Source organism: Vicugna pacos, chromosome 9 (genome assembly GCF_048564905.1).
Source record: "Vicugna pacos chromosome 9, VicPac4, whole genome shotgun sequence".
In the NCBI taxonomy this organism is placed as follows: domain Eukaryota; kingdom Metazoa; phylum Chordata; class Mammalia; order Artiodactyla; family Camelidae; genus Vicugna; species Vicugna pacos.
Window position 1 is genome coordinate 29,030,631 of NC_132995.1, and position 18,146 is coordinate 29,048,776.

The 18,146-nt window shown below is 37.5% G+C and overlaps 1 long non-coding RNA gene across 2 annotated transcripts in view; it reads left to right on the forward strand.

The window, feature by feature from the left end:
• LOC140698467 (uncharacterized) overlaps positions 1-13,095 on the forward strand; it is a 26,327-nt gene extending 13,232 nt beyond the window's left edge. The window contains exons 3-5 of one of the 2 annotated variants that reach the window (XR_012076261.1): positions 10,118-10,147; positions 10,839-10,897; positions 12,163-13,095. This is a non-coding gene — a long non-coding RNA (uncharacterized lncRNA). The remainder of the gene's footprint in view (positions 1-10,117; positions 10,148-10,838; positions 10,898-12,162) is intronic. The other variant, XR_012076260.1, reaches the window with a different exon arrangement.
• The last annotated feature ends 5,051 nt before the right edge of the window (positions 13,096-18,146 follow it).

Below are 18,146 nucleotides of genomic sequence, written 5' to 3' on the forward strand. Positions count from 1 at the left end.
TTTGTGATATTCAAATAAAACCTCTAAGTTGAAAGTTTTATAAGATGAAAACTAAAGCAGAATGTTTATTATTTTTGCGTGTGATTTTTATCCATCTTGTGGCCTCTAAAATTATTCTGCAAATGAATAGAATAAGGACAAGTAATAATCTTTGAGCAAATATAATAATGATGGATATACAATATACACTTTTTATATAATATGTAGAAATGTAAAAGTATGCGGTTCATATATGTTTTGGCAATTTTCAAATTATTTTATAGAAAGCTTAGTAACAGGAAAATTAAATTCTTTGAGTTGGGAATTTTTTCCCCAGTTGAAACACTCATCTTATTTAGGATTAGGTACACATCTGCTAACCACTCTAATGACTATGAGAACCATCCAAAAACACATTGGAGTACATCCTTTCTCAGTGCACTTTTGGACAACTTTAAATCTGGACTGTTTCAGCCAAAATGCAACTTTAGCTATGTTAATAGACTAAGAGTGACTTGCCCTTAGAGTAGTCCATTATTCCTCAATTTGTCATAATTTGGATAAGTAGGAAAGTGTTTAACATATTTTAGAATTAAAAAAAAATTTTAGGGGGAAGGGTATAGCTCAAGTGGTAGAGTGCATGCTTAGCATGCATGAGGTCCTGATTTCAATCCCCAGTACCTCCTCTAAAAAATAAAATAAAATAAATAAACTTAATTACTTTCCCCCCTCAAAAAAAAAAACAGTTTAAGCAAGTTATTAGCAAAATGAATACATATGTTAATATGCTACCTGCAAAGAACTCCAACCTGTTCATTAGGCAAATTCTTAAACTCTCATTGTATGTACTACCCCTAAGTTAGTATTTATAGTATATCATAATATTAATAGTCAATATTTAAAGTACCATGAGTGCACTGAAATTTATAACATTTATCATCTAACAGTATAATAACTGATGGTAAAATTTATTTAATGCCAGGTGCTTTACACATAGTACATCATTTAATCTTCACAAACCATTCCATGAGGCATGTTTATCATTATCCCTACATTATAGCTGAGGAAACTGCAGCTAAGAGAAGGTCAGAAACTTGCTCATATCTATCAATTACAAATATTTAAACCCTTTGGCTCAACAATGCCACTTCTGGGATATTTTCCCCCACCAATATATTTGCAAATATTTAAAATTATCATATATATTATTTACATTAGTCTCAGTATACTGTTTTTAATAGAAAAGACTGAAAACAGTCTTGCATTCATAAGCAAGTAAATTAATTATAGTTCATTTGTGTCAGAATACTATATAGCTGGGAAAAATAAAGGAGTCTCCTGGTACAGATGGGGAAAGGTATTCAGGATAAAAATCTTTAAGTGAAAAGGAAAAGTGTAGTATAATGTATACAAAATTCTAACTTTTATGTAAAATGGGAAAATACAAATCATATTTTTGCCTTGAATTTCATAATGTAGGTCTGGAAAACACATAGGAAACTAAGAACAGTAGTTATAAATGGTTACATGGAGAGTGTGGCAGAGGAAACTGGGCAGTTGTACGACAAAGTTAAGAGAAAGGCATGTCACTGTTGGAAATTTTATAATGTATTTATTGGAGTTTGACACATATGAGTGTATCACCTGTGCAAAGTTTGTATGAAAAGGAAAGGGAAGAAAGAATAGAGTAGGGAAGGCAGGCAAGGTAAGCAGGAGGGAAATTCAAGATAACACAGCCAGCAAGGACCATAGCCAGGTTTCAAACTCCACCAGATTACTCTACAGCCCTGCTTTAAAGTTCTTTCCAATATTGATGTCTATTAAATTTTCACAATAATTCCATGATATAATTATGAAAGTGCAAAGAGAGCTTGAAAAGAGTTTTCCCCAAATCACACAAACATTAAAACTACAAATACTATTTTCTTTCCACTATATCACAGCCATAGAAAAAAACATTATAATTATACTTTAAAAATATTCTAAAATTGTGACTCTACACTAATTCCAACCCACTTTCCCTTCAGTGTGGTTATTTCATAAGATTAATTATAAAATAAAAGACTCGAAATAAATAATGCAGTCTTGAAAGAGGTGTTAAAACAGACAGTTTCTGTATTAGTTTTCTATTTCTGCTATAATAAATTACTATAAATTCAGTGGTTAAAGCAACACAAATTTCTTATTTTACAATTCTGAAATCCACCATAGACCTCACTGGCCTAAAACCAAGGTGTTAGCAGGGCTGCATTTCTTTCTGGAGGCACTAGGGGAACATCCATTTCCTAGTATTTTTCATCTTCTAGGGTCTGCCCACATTTGTTGGCTCACAGCCTTTTCCCCCATCTACAAAGCTAGCAAGTGCAGATCAACTCCTCACATCACAGCACTTTGACCTGCTTCCATCTTCACACCTCTTTCTCTGATTCTCTTCTTCCTCTTCCATTTTTAAGGAACCTCATTATTATATCTCACACTTCCAGACAATCCAGGATAATTGCCTTATCTGAAAGTCAGCTGGTTAGCCATCTTAATTCTATCTGCAGTCTTAATTCCCCTTCACTGTGGAAGGTAACATATTTACAAGGTGCAGGAACTAGGACATGGGCATCTTGGGACCATTGGTCTGTCTACCACATTTCTTTAGGCAAGATGAAGGAGAGAGGTATCTCTGCATCGAGTGGTGTGTTCTGTGGAACACCATTACTATGGGATGCTACTGGGTGATACGTAAGAGTAACAGAGTGTCCTCTTACCAAATATTTTTGAAAAACTGTTTTAAACCAAAATCAGTTTTCTTTACTATAGGATTTCAGAATTTTTGATGTGTCACTGTGCATGGTGACTTTCCAAGAGTCACCTAAACAGATTTGACATGGAATTCTCCTCAATACGATCTGTAAATATTGATCCTTTGTGGAACTTTTAGAATAAAATCTATAACACTGTATTTTTTTTCTTTTAACGCATGACTGTATTTTCTTTACTAATGTGTTAGGTGTTTGCATCTTCATTTATAACTAAGATTGAACTATAGTTTTTCAGTACAGTTTTTATCTGATTTTGGTAATTTTTCAGAGGAATTTGGAAGATTTGCTATTTTTTCATATTCTAGCATTCCGTGGATAAATTTAAATGTTAGCTGACCCTAAAAGTTTTTAAAGAGTGCCCTATAAAATCATTGACCCCTGGTTTCCTTTATTTTTATTTACTTTTTATCTTATAACTTTAAGAAATTAACCGAGTTTGTTGGAGTAGTTTTAGGTTTCTAGAAAAATTGAGCAGAAAGCCCACAGGCCCCCTCACTCCCAACCCCACCCACAAAGAGTTTCTGCTGTCATTAACATCATGCAATGCATTTTACTTCTTCCTTCTCAATCTGTATACATTTTTATTTCCTCTTCTTGTCTTATTGCATTATCTAGGATTGCTAGTACTATACTAAGTAGGAGTGGTAAGAGTGGAAATCGTTGCCTTTTTCTTGATTTTAACAGGAAGCATCTAGTTTCTTACAATTAAATATGTTGGCTGTACGTTTGTTGTAGATATTCTTTCTCAAGTTGAGAATGTTTTCCTCTATTCCTAGTTTGCTGAGAGTTGTTTTGTTTCATTTTGTTTTTTAATCACAAGTGAGTGTTAGATCTGTCAAGTTCTTCTGCATCAATTATTACCATGATCATATAGTTTTTATTCTTTAGCTTGTTGATGTGATGGATTATATTTAATGATTTTTCAATGTTGAACCAATCTTGAATAGCTGAAATAAACCCCACTTGGTGATGTGTATAGTTCTTTTATACAATGTTGGATTTATTTTGCTAATATTTTGTTAAAGATTTCTGTATGTATGTTCATAAAAGATACTGGTCTGTAGTTTTCTTTTCTTGTAATGCTTTTGTCTGGTTTTGGTAATAGGGTAATGTTGGCTTCATAAAATGAGTTAGGAAGTATTCACTCTGTTTCTATTTTTTGGAAAATATTTGGTATCATTTCTTCCTTAAATATTTGTTTGAATTCACCAGTGAATCCATCTGGACCTGGTGCTCTCTTTTTTTGGAAGGTTAGTAATTCAATTTCTTTAGTAGGTATAGCCCTATTTAGTTTATCTATTTCTCCCTATATAAGTTTTAGTAGTGTGTCTTTCAAGGAATTGGTCCATTTCACAAAGGTTATCATAAGAATTGTTCACAAAAAATATCACTCTGATATTTTTTTAAATGGTAGATCTTAGGCAAATGTTTATATTTCTTTTGTGATTATTGAAACAGTATGAATATTTATCTTCATCGAGCCACTTTTAATAATTTGTACTCTTGAGAAGCTGTCCATTTGATCTAGGTATTGAAATTTATTGGCATAAGGTTACACAAAATATTCCTTCTAGTTCTTCTAAATTCTTAATGTATTTAGCTACATTTTTGTTTTAGGTAAAACAAAGGTTTCACTTCTCTCTCTTCTAGTCACCTCTCCACTAGACTTTCAGGGAAGAGAAAGTCACTTTGACACTAATGAAGAGGCTTTTTATTAATTGCATATTGTTGTCTAATCCATTATATTCAGTTTTCATCATTATTAATTATCTCATGCATTTATTTGGATTGTTTTGATATTATCTTGAGTTTCTTAAGTTACTTTTTAATTCATTTCAGTTTTTAAAATCTTTCTTGTTTAATAACAATAAACTACATACTTTTCTAAATTATTTGTAAACTTAGGTTTGAGTTTCTCTATTCTCCTGTATTTTAGAATTTGTTTTCTTTATGGCCATATGATCAATATTGACAACTATTTAAGTCATAAGAAAAGAATGTGTATTCACTATCAGTCACAAAATTTTACATATATTTACTAAGTGAGTTAACAGTGTCCATCTCTTAATTAGCATTCTTTTTACTTTCACTTCATTAAAGACCCAATTCTCTTTTAGAGAAGCATCTTTAAGAGACTCCCTTGGGAGGTCTTAACCCAGAGTATTCAGACACAAGACCAGATGTATCGTATTTGCGATGTCCCTCTTGATTCCATTTCTCAGAAAGAAAAATGTCTGAATGTTCTGATGGCCACAGGTAGTTCTCTGCCAGGGAAACTTATGATTAAGTGCTCACTGCATATATATTTTCTGGGGTACACTGAATTTTCTGTAGTAGAATTTGATCTCCACAAAATACAAACAGCAAATCAGTAAAAGAAACAGACTGTTCTCTTCTGCATTTCCGAGGAATGAGATTACAACAGGTGACAATGCAGCTATCCTACAAAAAGTCCAATAAACAATGAACAGATAACATCTTAGCCAGATTCATCCCTTACAATATCGTTCATCAACCTCCTCCTCTACAATCCTACCATTATCTCTGGTGTGCTTCAAGGTCCAATGAATTCAGACCAGGTCCCTTGGAAAATCTTCATAACTGATAGTTCTGCTTTCCATCTCTGACCCTTTCCATCATTCAACCTCATAACCTATATTCCAAAAGCATTACTCTGAGGACCGAATTTCCTTCATATCACCCCCCAGAATGAAGTCAAAACTCTTAGACACTAAAATTCTTTGACAATAGGGCCAGCCCTTTTTTCTAACCTTTTCAACCTACTCATTTCCATCAACACATATCTTTCCAGACTGGTAAACTCATGAACTGTGTACCTATTTTTTATTTCCCCATCATTTTTTTCTTTTTACTTTTCCATTGCTAAAAATCTTTTGTTTCCTAAACTGAAGATTAGCAATAAAATAATTATTTTTATGGTTCTTTGGTAACTTGTGATGTACTAAACACTGTGGTAAATGTTTTACATTTACTTGTTTTTAAAAAATCTTCACAGCATTTGAATAAGATAGGCACTGTTATTTTCACTGGCCATTTAACACACAAGGACTCAGATGCTTAGAGCAGCTAAGTCTGAATCCAAAGCATATTTGGTTAAGAACTAAACTATACTCTCTCATAATTGCCCCGCCAGGACCAAGCGATTCCTTGCAGCCTAGACCACTCACTCACATACAGTAGACACCCAATAAATAGTTCTTAAATAAATAAATAGCTGAATGATTGAGAGAACGTGGAACTGTAGGCTAAAATGCTTTAGAAATTATAAATTGTTATGTAAATATTATTTATCATCCATAAAATCACTATCATTAAATTATTTTTATGGATGACTCGTTTTTCACTAAATTCTATGCTTTGTATTAATATATCCTAAGTGAACACTGATTTATTTTTTTGTCAATTATTTTTCTCTCAAACCCAGATAGAACCTCACCTTCCATCACATGAAACCTCATGTCCAGCTGGCAAATATTGACAATAAGAAAATACCATATTGAAATTAGCCTTCAATCATGCATATTATTGGAAAGTCAGAAGTTCAGAACTAAAGAAGGTAGAGAGGCTGTACACACACACACAGCTGCCCACATTTTCAAACATTTAGTCTTGCTACATTTGCAGTGTGGATTAGCCTCAGAAGCCTCCTTCTGACCTTATACAATCTCAAACCTCACACAAGCACCAGATGTCAGTATTGTGCAACTTTCAGGTTGACTGAGGAGGCAAGCTGGTCTCTGTCGCTTAGAGACAGAATAACAGTCATTTACAGGCACAAAAATAAACACCCTTAGGAGCTGGATAACTCTTAGGGGTCCACTGCAAACAAACTGTAATTTGAGAAATTACACAGCACCTTCTAAAGATGCAGTTGTGAGTAAAGGGCTGGCGTGAGTGAGCACAGGAAGTTTGGCGGAAACCATTGCATTCTCTGGCCCAGAATCAGAGACATCCAGAAAGTACTGGTCTGGCTCCTTTGATGCAACTGTTGTGAGTGACAGCAGAGGAAAGTCAGACCAAATCAGTCTTGTTTGATTAATGGACAGTGCTTCGCATTTGCAAGCAGGCGGTCAAACTTCTAGCATGTCCTCAAGGCCTGACATAACCTGGACCCTCTCTGGTTCTGCAGCCTTATCAGGAATCACTCTCCTCCTCACCCTTTATTCCAGCCACTGATCTCTGTCTACTCCAGGCACTGTGTTCTCTCAGGACTCAAGGGTCTGCTTAGAATGGTCAGATCCCAGCTCAAATGTCCCTTCGTCAGAAAAGATCAGGTCCCGTAGGTCAGGCCTCTTTTATGGACTCATAGTACCCTTTCGTAGGCTTATCAGAATTTGCAATTGCATATTTGATTAATTAATTAATGTCTATGTAGTCAACTTCAACTAAGGTGTAAACTCCATCAGAGTAGAGAATGGAGGGGCTGTTTTGCCCATTACTGTTTTCCTAATACCTAGTTTAGTGCTTGACATATGGAAGGTCCTCAATAGAGAAATGTTAAATGGGTGAATCAATGAATAATTAAGTGAACTGGTGAACAAACAAATAAATGAATTGATTTCACCCACTCTTCTTCTGAACAGACTTCCATGTACAAAGGAACACAAAAGGATAGGATGAAAGTAGGGGAGAATATCTGACAGCTGGAAATGTGATGGTCACTGTGTTCCTAGGAGCCTGAGAAGAATTCAGCGAGCTCAGAGACCTGCACAAATACAGTCTGACTTGAGCCTCAAGTATGGTGGTCGGGCTTAAGTCCTCCATGCAGCAACAGGCTTCCGTCTAGCACCTGTGAGCGTAATCAACATGTGCTGGTCCTATCAGTAAGGAAAGAAGGTCAAGTTGCATATATATGAGGAACATTGGCCTTTCTTCAGAATAAATTGTTTGAAATGTAGTAAGTGCAAAAGAAGAGATTATAGACAGAGGGAAAGACAGATGGGCTGAATTTGTTTCTTCTGGGGCTTATGCCCAAAGCGGGAAAAAAAATATCTGGCTATTTTTATTTCTTCCACAAGATGGGGCCATCAGAACGAATTCAGCTACAAAGGATGGCAGCACTTAATGAATGCTTTTTCCAGGTTTGTAAGCTTGATTTGGTGAGACTAGAAAAACAGAGCCAGTTTTGAACTTGTTTATGTAGCTGTATAACCTTTTCTTTAAAAGATTGGGCTTGGACCAGACAATAGTTAGGCAAGAGGGGAGAACCTAGGGCACATGTCACTCTTTAGTGAGGCCAAAGGGCCACTGGCCAGCTTCCAGAACTCCTAGCATTCCAGCCCCAGGAAGTTGCCAGGGTCTCCAGCAGCAAATTTACCATGCAGAAACATTTCCTCACATTAGAAGAAAATTCTAGATGAGATACAATGATGCCTACTTGGAACTAAATTATTTTAATAAGATCAATCACAATGTACAAATTCTGTCTCTTCATAGCTTGTGGCTTAAAGTCTGCAATGATTTCCTTCAGTGGAATATTCCATAGTGCATTAAGAAAGGCCCTACACAAGATAATTATGACACCAAAAACCAGAGCTTTATTTTTCTACCTATGACCTATTTGCACCTATAATCCTTCTTGCTTCTACCTGGTTATAGATCTATTACCAAATCATTATAAATTTATCCCTGGAAAGAACTAGAAAGAAATGGGCTCAGAAACAGTTTATAGATCAAATTAGCACTCTTCAGAAAAATCATTAATATTTGTGTGGTGTTTGGATCTTCATTATCTCGTCTGATTCTCCCAATAATCCTGTAGTTTAAATACTGTTTTTAATCGTCACGTATATGTTGTGCCACCAATATACAATATGGGTTATATTCTTGTTCAATATGCACAGTAGGTAAGTACTCAAGGTAAGCATGAACTCGGGTCTTTGGACTACAGTTCTTATGCTCCCTGGGTGAGCATGGTGGGAAGACAGAAACCAAAGAAAGGACTTAGGAGCTAGCATGCCCTTGTATGAGGGCCAAACACTCATTGTATAAGCTAGGAAACCCAGCTGAATTAGCTTAAATAATAAAAATCACTGGCTCACATGGTAGAAGAGTCTGGAAGTCCTAGTTGCTCGAAGAACGTGGTCACGGACTCAGTGCTTGAGGTCTTAGGTTCATCTGCCAACTTTACATCATAGCTTCAGTGGTTCCTGGCTACCTCCTTGTGGTAACAAAATAATCTAAGCTGATCCAAGTCTCAAAGGGTCCTGTTTTTCAGAAGAAAATAATGCCACTTTCTAAAATTTCCTCACCTGTGATTCACGCTCTTATTGCGTCAGACTGGTCCATCTCTGAACCAGTCTCAGCTTGGAAGATGGGTGTGGCTTATTGGTTTAACCCAGTCAGAATCACAACCCTGAAGCTGGGAATAACATCAATCTCACCTGAACTCTCATTGCTAGGAAGGAATGAGTAGTGCCTTGTCCAGAAGGAGAGCTGAAAGGAAGAAATAGATTATGGAAAATCATAAAATGTATCTACTGTTTTTTCTGGAATTTAATAAATTACAAAGCATTGTCTCTTTGAATAAATTAAAAATTTTGTGAGAGTTCTAGGTCTATCTTGATGGCTGCATAATTACAAGAAAATCTGTTGTCAAATGTCCTGAAGAGAGCATTAGGTATTAGCTGTAGAAAAACTAAAAATCAAATTCATACATGTTATATGAGAAGTACCTGGTGTCTAGAAAGCAGGGTAACCCTGGAGCGCTCAGATTTCTAGAGCAGGTAAGTAGTGAGAGTTGACAGACAGGAAAAAATGCAAGAACAGAAGATTTTCTTGGATTGAAAACTTGTTGTGTCCCTTGTATAAACATCCACAAGGAGAACAGCTATCTAATTAAACTTCTGTCTACCCAGCCACTTGTTTCTCCAAGCCATTGTTCCTTCCTTAGTACATGTGTTTGGAATGGTAAGAGCCGGCTATCTCACAGTGTTCCGTAAGAACTAAAGGCAATAATGTACATAAAAAGCTTTGTTAATATGAATGCTACACAAGTGTAAGAGTTATATTGCTGGAAATTTTATAGGGATTCCAATTAACTATTCACTATAAGAGTTGAACATAAAAGAATTATGCAAGGAGCAAGAATTAACAGAAATAGAATTCCTAGTACACAGGCACATTTTCTCTCACTTTATCTCTTAATGATAATTGCTAACTTGGTCTCTCACATTTTTTCTAATGTAAAAATCATCCACTCTGGTTCTTAATATCTGACGTTCTATAAGAAATCACTCTTGTGTACCCATAATGCTTCTGGGTTTTAAAAAGAGAGTAATACGAAAATGTTCCTCTTTCTTTTCCAGGCATGAAAATCTTCAGTGAACTGCGTCAGAGTTAAGATGTCATTCTTACCATTTCAGTTCCACTAATGGACTCTGCCGCCAGTATTCTATGACAGCAGTGTAAATACAAAAGAGAAGAGTTTCCATGTTTAATATGAAATAGAACCACTGTTGTCATTCTGACATTTTGTTTGGTTTAGTCCCCATCTCCAAGTTGTTAGCCCTTATTCTCAACATAGCTCAAACTAAAGAGAAATGGTCTCCAAATTTGTGATCATATACTTACTTCCTGGCCCTTAGAAATATCCTTTTCTTAAACATGGAAGTTTCAGGAATTCCTCATCTAAACCTCTCTTCCTCCAACATTCCTATGTTATTCAATAGCATCATAAATGTTATTTACACAGAATCACTTAAAATTACCTATTAACTACTTTTTTAACTTCTGTTATTTAATTCCCAGGAATTATGTTGAAATGTCCTTCTATTTAGAGGTCATGGTTTTACTCTTGATATTTGAAAGCACAATTTTAACATATTCATTTATAATAATTACAGTGAGTTCTTCACATGCGAAAAATATTAAAAATAAAAGGTCATTGAATAATAGTAAGTAGCTTATATTTACATAGCATGTATTATGCCCAAAGCACTGTTTTAAACACGTTTAGATATTGACTTATTTAGCCTCTGTGTAACCATAGGAAGTAGCTCTATTATTATATTATCCCCCATTTTACAGATGGTGTAACTGAGGCATAAAGAAACTTGCCAAGGCCACCTAGAGAATATATGCCAGAGGTGAGATTTTTATCCTAGCAATTTGGCTCCATATTCTGGGCTCTAAACCAATCAAAATTACTGCTATGATATTAAGGATTTGGAAACTTGATTTAAAAAACAGAGAAATGAGATCTCACTAAAATCTGTTCAGGACTGTAATTATTGTGCTTATGTCAATTTACAGCTAATGACCTTCATGGCATTGAATGATAATGATTTGGTAGGGGGTGAAGGGAACACATCTGTATATGAGCCAAATCCTACAGTGAGACCTTAAACATATATGATCTACTTAACTAATCGGCAACCTATTCAATTCTCTGCATCACGTTTAATAATGCCCACAACAGTGTGGCTGAGTCAGAGAAGAAGCTACTGAGCAAGGACCAATAAGAACACTGTATTCATTTAGAAATAGGAGGGTATGTTGAAGAAACTTAAGGAAAAAGAGACAATTCCTGGAAAGATTACTTTCCCAAGGTGTGCAGTCTTAGGAACAATTAGAAACAGAGATTTCCATGCTGCCATGATTCTCTCACTTACCCCAGCTTAAAAACAAAGGTTCATTGAACAATGATAAGTAGCTTATATTTATGTACCATGTATTATGCCCCAAAGCACTATTCTAAGCACTTTAAAGACACTGAAGTATTTAGCTTCTATATACCCATAGGAAATAGACCTATCATTATGCCCCATGTTACAGATGGCATAACTGAGGCATAAAGAAACTTAATTCTCTGTCAGCTTCATTCTTCCCCCTCCACCCAGCTTTCTCAACACAGTAAAAATCATAGCTGTGTAAATTTCCTTTACTGGAAAACTGGATTCTTTCTCCCATCTCCACTTTGAAAAATTCTAGGGAAAGACTGGCCTAAATTGGGTCAGATGCCCAACCCTATATCAGTCAAATATGGCCAGGAGGATAAGGTCTAATAAGAATGTAGTAGCTGGAAACAAATGTTTGGAGTTGGAAGCATAGGAGTTCCCAAGATAAAAGGAAGCCTATTGCCAGAAAGACAGTCCTGGGCAGGCAAACCACGAATGGCCACACAAAGAGGTCAGGTTAGTCAAGACAACAGCCTGCACCTTACCCGCTTGCCCCTTACCAGGGGAGGACAGGTCAAAAAATTCCCAAGTCTCAGGTTTTTTCCCTGTATGATAAGAATCCTATCTCACCAAATTATTGTAAGAATTGCCTGACCCATGTGTGAATGTGCAGAGTAACTTGAAAAGTATTACAAAATTTCGAGGTATGACTGTTGCTATTACTATCTATATAGGTAACTAAATTTCCCATTTTTCACACCGGTGCCTGGAGTCAGACTGCCACAGCAAGTGGTTCGAACAAACTGAAGCTCATCTAACATCACAGGCTGCGAGTGTACTTCTTCTCAAGCCAAACTGCAGTCCAGCTGTGCATGGTTATTATGCCAAGTTCATCAGGAGGTGGTTGAGCTTCTCAGGGAGCAGGTGGAGGGGAAGGCGGAATGAGACTCAGATGGAAGGGAATAACTCAACCAAGAAACCCTGGTTAGTCTACTTTCCAGAGATCTTCCTTCTACTTCCTGAGCCTTAATCCACTGTGACAGGCTGGAGACAACTACCAGTTAATTAATCTCCATGTGGACAAAGATGACTGTTTAATAGATCAGCTATGTGTCACCCTGAAGTGAAAAACCATTGAAGGAAAGGCAGGTAAATGATAAAAGGAATCAATAGCGTGATGCCTCTCCTAAGTCAGCACTAGAGATAGAGATGCAGCTGCTGTTTGGGTACCAGCTTCACTGCTAATGAGTGATGAGTGACTCACACTTGTAACTAAAGCTTACTGTTTCTGTGCTGTCTATCTTTCTCTTTACATAATATCAAAGGGGGAATCTCTAAATAGTAACATAACACAGTGTATCACTTACATGATATACACTATAATTTCCTTAGCATGTTCCCCTATATCATTTATCTAAAGTGACGCACTTAAAATTAAGGTCTATTAGTAATGCTGCTGAAATTGGGAGACTTAAGTACTTGCTGCTTAACCAGTTTGGTGGTGTTGGGAAATTCTTAACCTCCATTTCACTATTTGTAAATTGGTGATGATAATATCTGTCTCGAGGTGTTAGCATGAGGCTTATATGCAACGATTTACGAGAAATGCTCTGTAAAACAAGTGCTACATAAACACGAAGAATTTCTGTATAAAGCTGTAATGAGAATTCTATTAAAGGATACAAGGAAAATACAGAATTTCCATGTTTGCATTTAATAAAACCAGGACTTAAATATCCAAAGACTTGACCAAGTTCACTCATAGGAAGCTGAAAGGTATAGGTCTTTCAGTTCCAAATCCAGTTTACTATGTTGTCTTGGCAATGGTCTAACAGAGATCGATGTCAATTTTTTTTTCTGAAAATACAGCTTTTTTTTTTCCCTATTATTCAATCTAGGGAAAAAAATGTAATTAAAGACATAGAATGGACCATCCCAACAATTATGACCACCTCTATAACTTAGCCTCTGATGGTACCACGACCATAGCTACACTTTTTCAGCAAGCATACTGTGCCAGGCCCAGAGCTAAATAATTTGCATGCATGCTTTAAATCATTTAATCCCCAAAACGGCCTTATGAAGTGGGTATGATTATTATTTCCATTTTGCAGTTGAGGAAGCTGAGGCACATAGGAACTAAGTAAGTACCCTGCCCCAAATCACTTGGCAAGCAGCAGAGTGCATATCTAATATGGGTAAATTAGCTTCTGAGTCCGTGGACCTAACCATTGTGCTACACCATCTCCCAGGGATGCCGGGTTTAGTGCACCATCTGATTATACCTTTCAAAAACTCAAACAAGAGAAAGATGAATTTTATTCAGAGTTTTGAGCTGTCCCTTGCATATTTCTAGAGATTAACTCATGGGTTCCTGACTTCACATTGCTATTCTTAAGCATCCATCTTATCAGCATTGATCTCAGAGGTTTAAAATCATTTTGAAGGCTGGAAAATTATGAGCTTCTCTTTCTAGGTAGCCTCATCTGCTTTGTCAGTTTGGACAAGTGTGTGCTCAGGTGCAGTCAGAGACCTGAGTGGAAACTCTCTGGGCTTAGCACCATCTTCTCCTCTCTGACTTGGGAAGAATGCTTCCCCAGAGATAAGGATGCTTTCGGAAGTGGATGGCTCCCAAAAGGACAGGAGAGAGCAGTATAAGGGAGTCATGTTGAAAGTGATTTTAATGTATACAATTCAGCAAAAATATGATGAGAAAGAAAAGCAATTTAAATCAACAGTACTCAACCAGTGCTATACATTCAAATCACTGACAAACCTTAAAACACAACTGCCAACACTTGGTCCACCCCAGATGAGTTAAACCAAAATACCTGACAGCAAAGCCTTGCTTTCAAAACTACAGGTATTTTTTCCACTTGGCAAGTGAACTTGAGATGGGAACAGATCTTCCTTTGGTCTCAGTTCCCAGGGGCCTCTCAGAGTAGAAGCACCTCACCACACTGAATGCAATCTGTGATATATTATAAAATCATATTTTGCATGTACATTTTTACATATTATACATTACTGTATAGATTGCACATCTGTAAATAAATTTAGCTATTGAGGGTTTTTCGCACCAGAATGGCAGTGGGTAGTTTCAGACTCAGGAGATGCAACAGGCATTATTCCCACTTAGTTAGCTGAAAGATAGACACTGGAAATGTAGCTAGCACATCTTTTTGATTTCATCCGGAGGCTAGGCAGCCACCTAGGCACACAGCTTCTTTTGCCCTCTCATCTGCCTAGGCCAAGAATTGTTATGGCAGATGAACACCAACGTGTGTTTATCACCTTTACATGGAGAACCTAAAAGCCTCAGTTTGTTGTAGTCTTTTACCATTCTGGTCACATGAGCCACTCCCCAACCTCATTACTCTCCCTTTCCAGGAATGATCCCATAGATCCGAGTTTCATAGCACACAAGGTAGACACATCAGCCTACTTTTATCTTAATTCTGTAGTTTGAAGGAACTCATGGTATAAGACCTGTTGGCTCTTAACTAAAGAGTTATATATATTTCCAAGCAAGTGGGCTATGGATACCTATGGACTTGCGATATTTTGAAGGGTGAAGTGACTCTGTACGATCTTCACCTGACCAGCTACTGTTAAACCCAGTTCCTAAGGAAGTTGAAATTTTGCAATCAAAATTAGAAATGAGGTTCTCTGGGCTTCTGCCAGTGAGTTAATCATCGGCCTGGCTGAAGAGAGGCTCTTGTTTAGTTGGGCAATAGCAAGATAATTCAGAGATGCATGAAGTGTCCCTGTCACTTCTTTTGGAAGCAAACGCAATTGCTTGTCTTGTCTGTGCCCATCACACAGAGGCATCAGGAGAAGGCTAGCCAGGGTTCTAAGGGAAAAGGCAAGACTGCAGAGGATAAGCAACACGAGCACCAAACTGAGTAGGTGCTTGGGTGACACCGTCTCTTTGGGAACAAGACCTAAAAGGCTTCTGAGGCTTTCTGGCCAGGCCAAATAACAGATTCCTAAGACTGCGCTGAGACTGTCCTGGTCCCAGGTTCTTACTTGTCAAAGGGGAAACGTGAGGGCCTCACCCTCCCCTGCTCTACACTTGCTCTTGCTGCTGCAGTGTCTTAAAGACGGCCCCCACTGCTTTGCTGCAAGAGGCCCTCCATAAATTCCAGTTGTCAACATCAGATCAATTTTGCTATGGGCAAAAGGGTGTTTCCTTGTCCCGATATTTGCACTTGGCTAAACCACATCCACAGGCCGAATGAGCACTTTTTATTTATTTATTTATCTCTCCAGAAATGAACACAAAGTGTCTGCTCTGAGCGTCTAAGGCAAAAATTTCACAGAAGCTGTGAAGCACAAATAGTCCTCTTTTAAAGGAAGGGGGTGGGGCTCAGCCTGCAGAACAAAGCCCCCCTTTGAAGACTAGCGATTCTAATTTGGAGCCATTTCCCACTCCCAATTCCAAATCTGCATCATTAAACCATGAACAAGTGAGGAGTAATAATTGTGAACAAGCTGAGTATTTCTTAATGATTTTCTGTCTTATACCCAAAGCAAATAAGCCAAATGCTTCCTCAAAGCCGAGGGGGGAGTAAGGGGGGGATTTGATTTTGCAATTTCTTTTTTTTTTTCCTATAGTCTTTCTTCTTCCACTGAAAGTGTCTATAAAATTTTTAAAGGAAAGTAGGTTGCTAAAATGTACTTAATTTGCCATGATAGATTGAGTCCATGCTTCAGTGACTGTAATTGAATCTGTGACCTATTTCTTTAGTAAAGTAGAAATAGTCTCTGGGGTTTTTGTCACGACCATCTTTTAATGAAATTCAAAAAGACTGTCAAAATGTCTGCACTTTTTCTACTGGTTGTTAATGTTATTACTTTACAATTTGTTACTTTTTAATTAATCTTAATAAATGTGTACACAGTCTACCTGGCTGTTCGAAATGCTAGGCATTGATTCTTCACTGTCATAAGGCAAAACAAAATTAACAGGACAGAAAGGGCAGGGTGGCCAGGAAAGGTCGGAACCCATTTTGGTTCCACTTTTTAAAAATACTTTAATGCATCAGTTTAGAGAATCTGCCCTGAGAAGAAGGGTACACAGAGCATCAGCAGCGAAACGCTGGGGGGCTGCCCCGTGGCCTTTCTCTTACTGGTGCCACCACTAACTTTTCCAACTTTGCTTAGGGGCTGCAAACATGACAAGCCAACAGCCTCGGGGAGCAATATTTTATTGACAAAATGTAACAGAAAATATGTTCAGCTGCTTTTAAGCAGTGGTGTAGGAGGGAGTTACAGAACCAGATGGTTCAAATTAGTCTTTCATTTGCCAAGATGATGGGAAAACACTGACTGTTCTACAACTTAAATGATGATGGCTGCTTTGCCAGTAGGTAGTTGGCTGTGGTTTCTAGGGGCAGTTGTTCCTTCAGAGTCCTAAGTACCCAATGCTCTAGGTGAGTTCTAAGGTCCATCTCCTACAGTGTCAGAGGTGGGAGTGAGGAGCGTGTCTTCAGGTCTTTGCCATGGTGGTGTCAACAGCAAAGTTCTGCAGTGGTTTGCAAACATGGCCCCAGACCACAGCATCAGCATCATTGGACCTACTGAATCAGAAATTCAATAGCTGGAATATGATCCAGAAGTCTGTTTAATAAGCTCTCCAGATAATTCTGATGCTCACTTGAGTCTGTGAACCACTGAGCGAGAGAAGGAGTTGGGGTAGCTGGATCGTGGAGATGGGGGTAAGTGGTGGAAAATGAATCACATTTGGTTCAAACTGTGAACCATCAAGTGTACTATTGTGTCCCAAACATACTCAGGGCTTCCTCATCTCTTTGCCATGGATGTTTCTTCTGGCAAAGATGCATCAACTCTCCCCTTCCTCTTTTACCTCTTCCCAATCTTTACTTTTTAAAATCTTAGCCATTCTCCAAGGTTATTTGCTGTGTTCCCTACTTTATGAAGTCTGACTCCTCCAGAAGTATGCTGTCTGTCTCTTCACTGAAGCCTCAAGGCTGTGACTTTTCTTATAGCACTTAAATTTAGCTTTGTGCCCCTAGGAAATAAACCCTTAGGGGCAAGTGCGCTGCCATAATGTCTATTATGAAGCAAGGACCAGAGGAGACGTTAAAATGACTTCTGAAACAGGGATATCATTCAGTGGAAAATGCAGACAATATCCAGTTGATCCATACTTGCTTGCTAAGTACTTCAGTTCTCCTCTTTGTCTAGTAATCAAGGTAGACCCCATTCACAGGCCAATAGGTGGATCTCATTGTAGGAATGTTCTGGAGATACAACTAATGATTCAATTTGACACACACTGTGTAGACTGCCAGGACTCTTGCTAACTGCCTGTCGCCTAGTGATAAACAAAATACAGCCTTTTTTTAAAAAAAAAAAAAACCTGATATTCTAACGGTTAAACAGCACATAAGCAGAATCATTTCAATGTATTAACAAAAGTACAGAGGCATGTACAAAGTCTGATGCAGGCACAGAGCACAATACTCCCTGTACTCCACTCTTGGAGTTTTAAGGAAGGCTGCTGGAAAAGATGCTTACGTTTTGAAGGCTGAGGAAGAGAGCCAGGTAAAGGAGAGTATAGAAGAGTGTTCCAATAAAGAACAGTGCAAAGGCATGGAGGTATAAAACAGTAGCATGGTAAAGGTCAAGGGGTGCATGGATTTCAAGTACTTTGACATTATTAGAGCACGATTTTCTAGTTGGAGACTGGCAG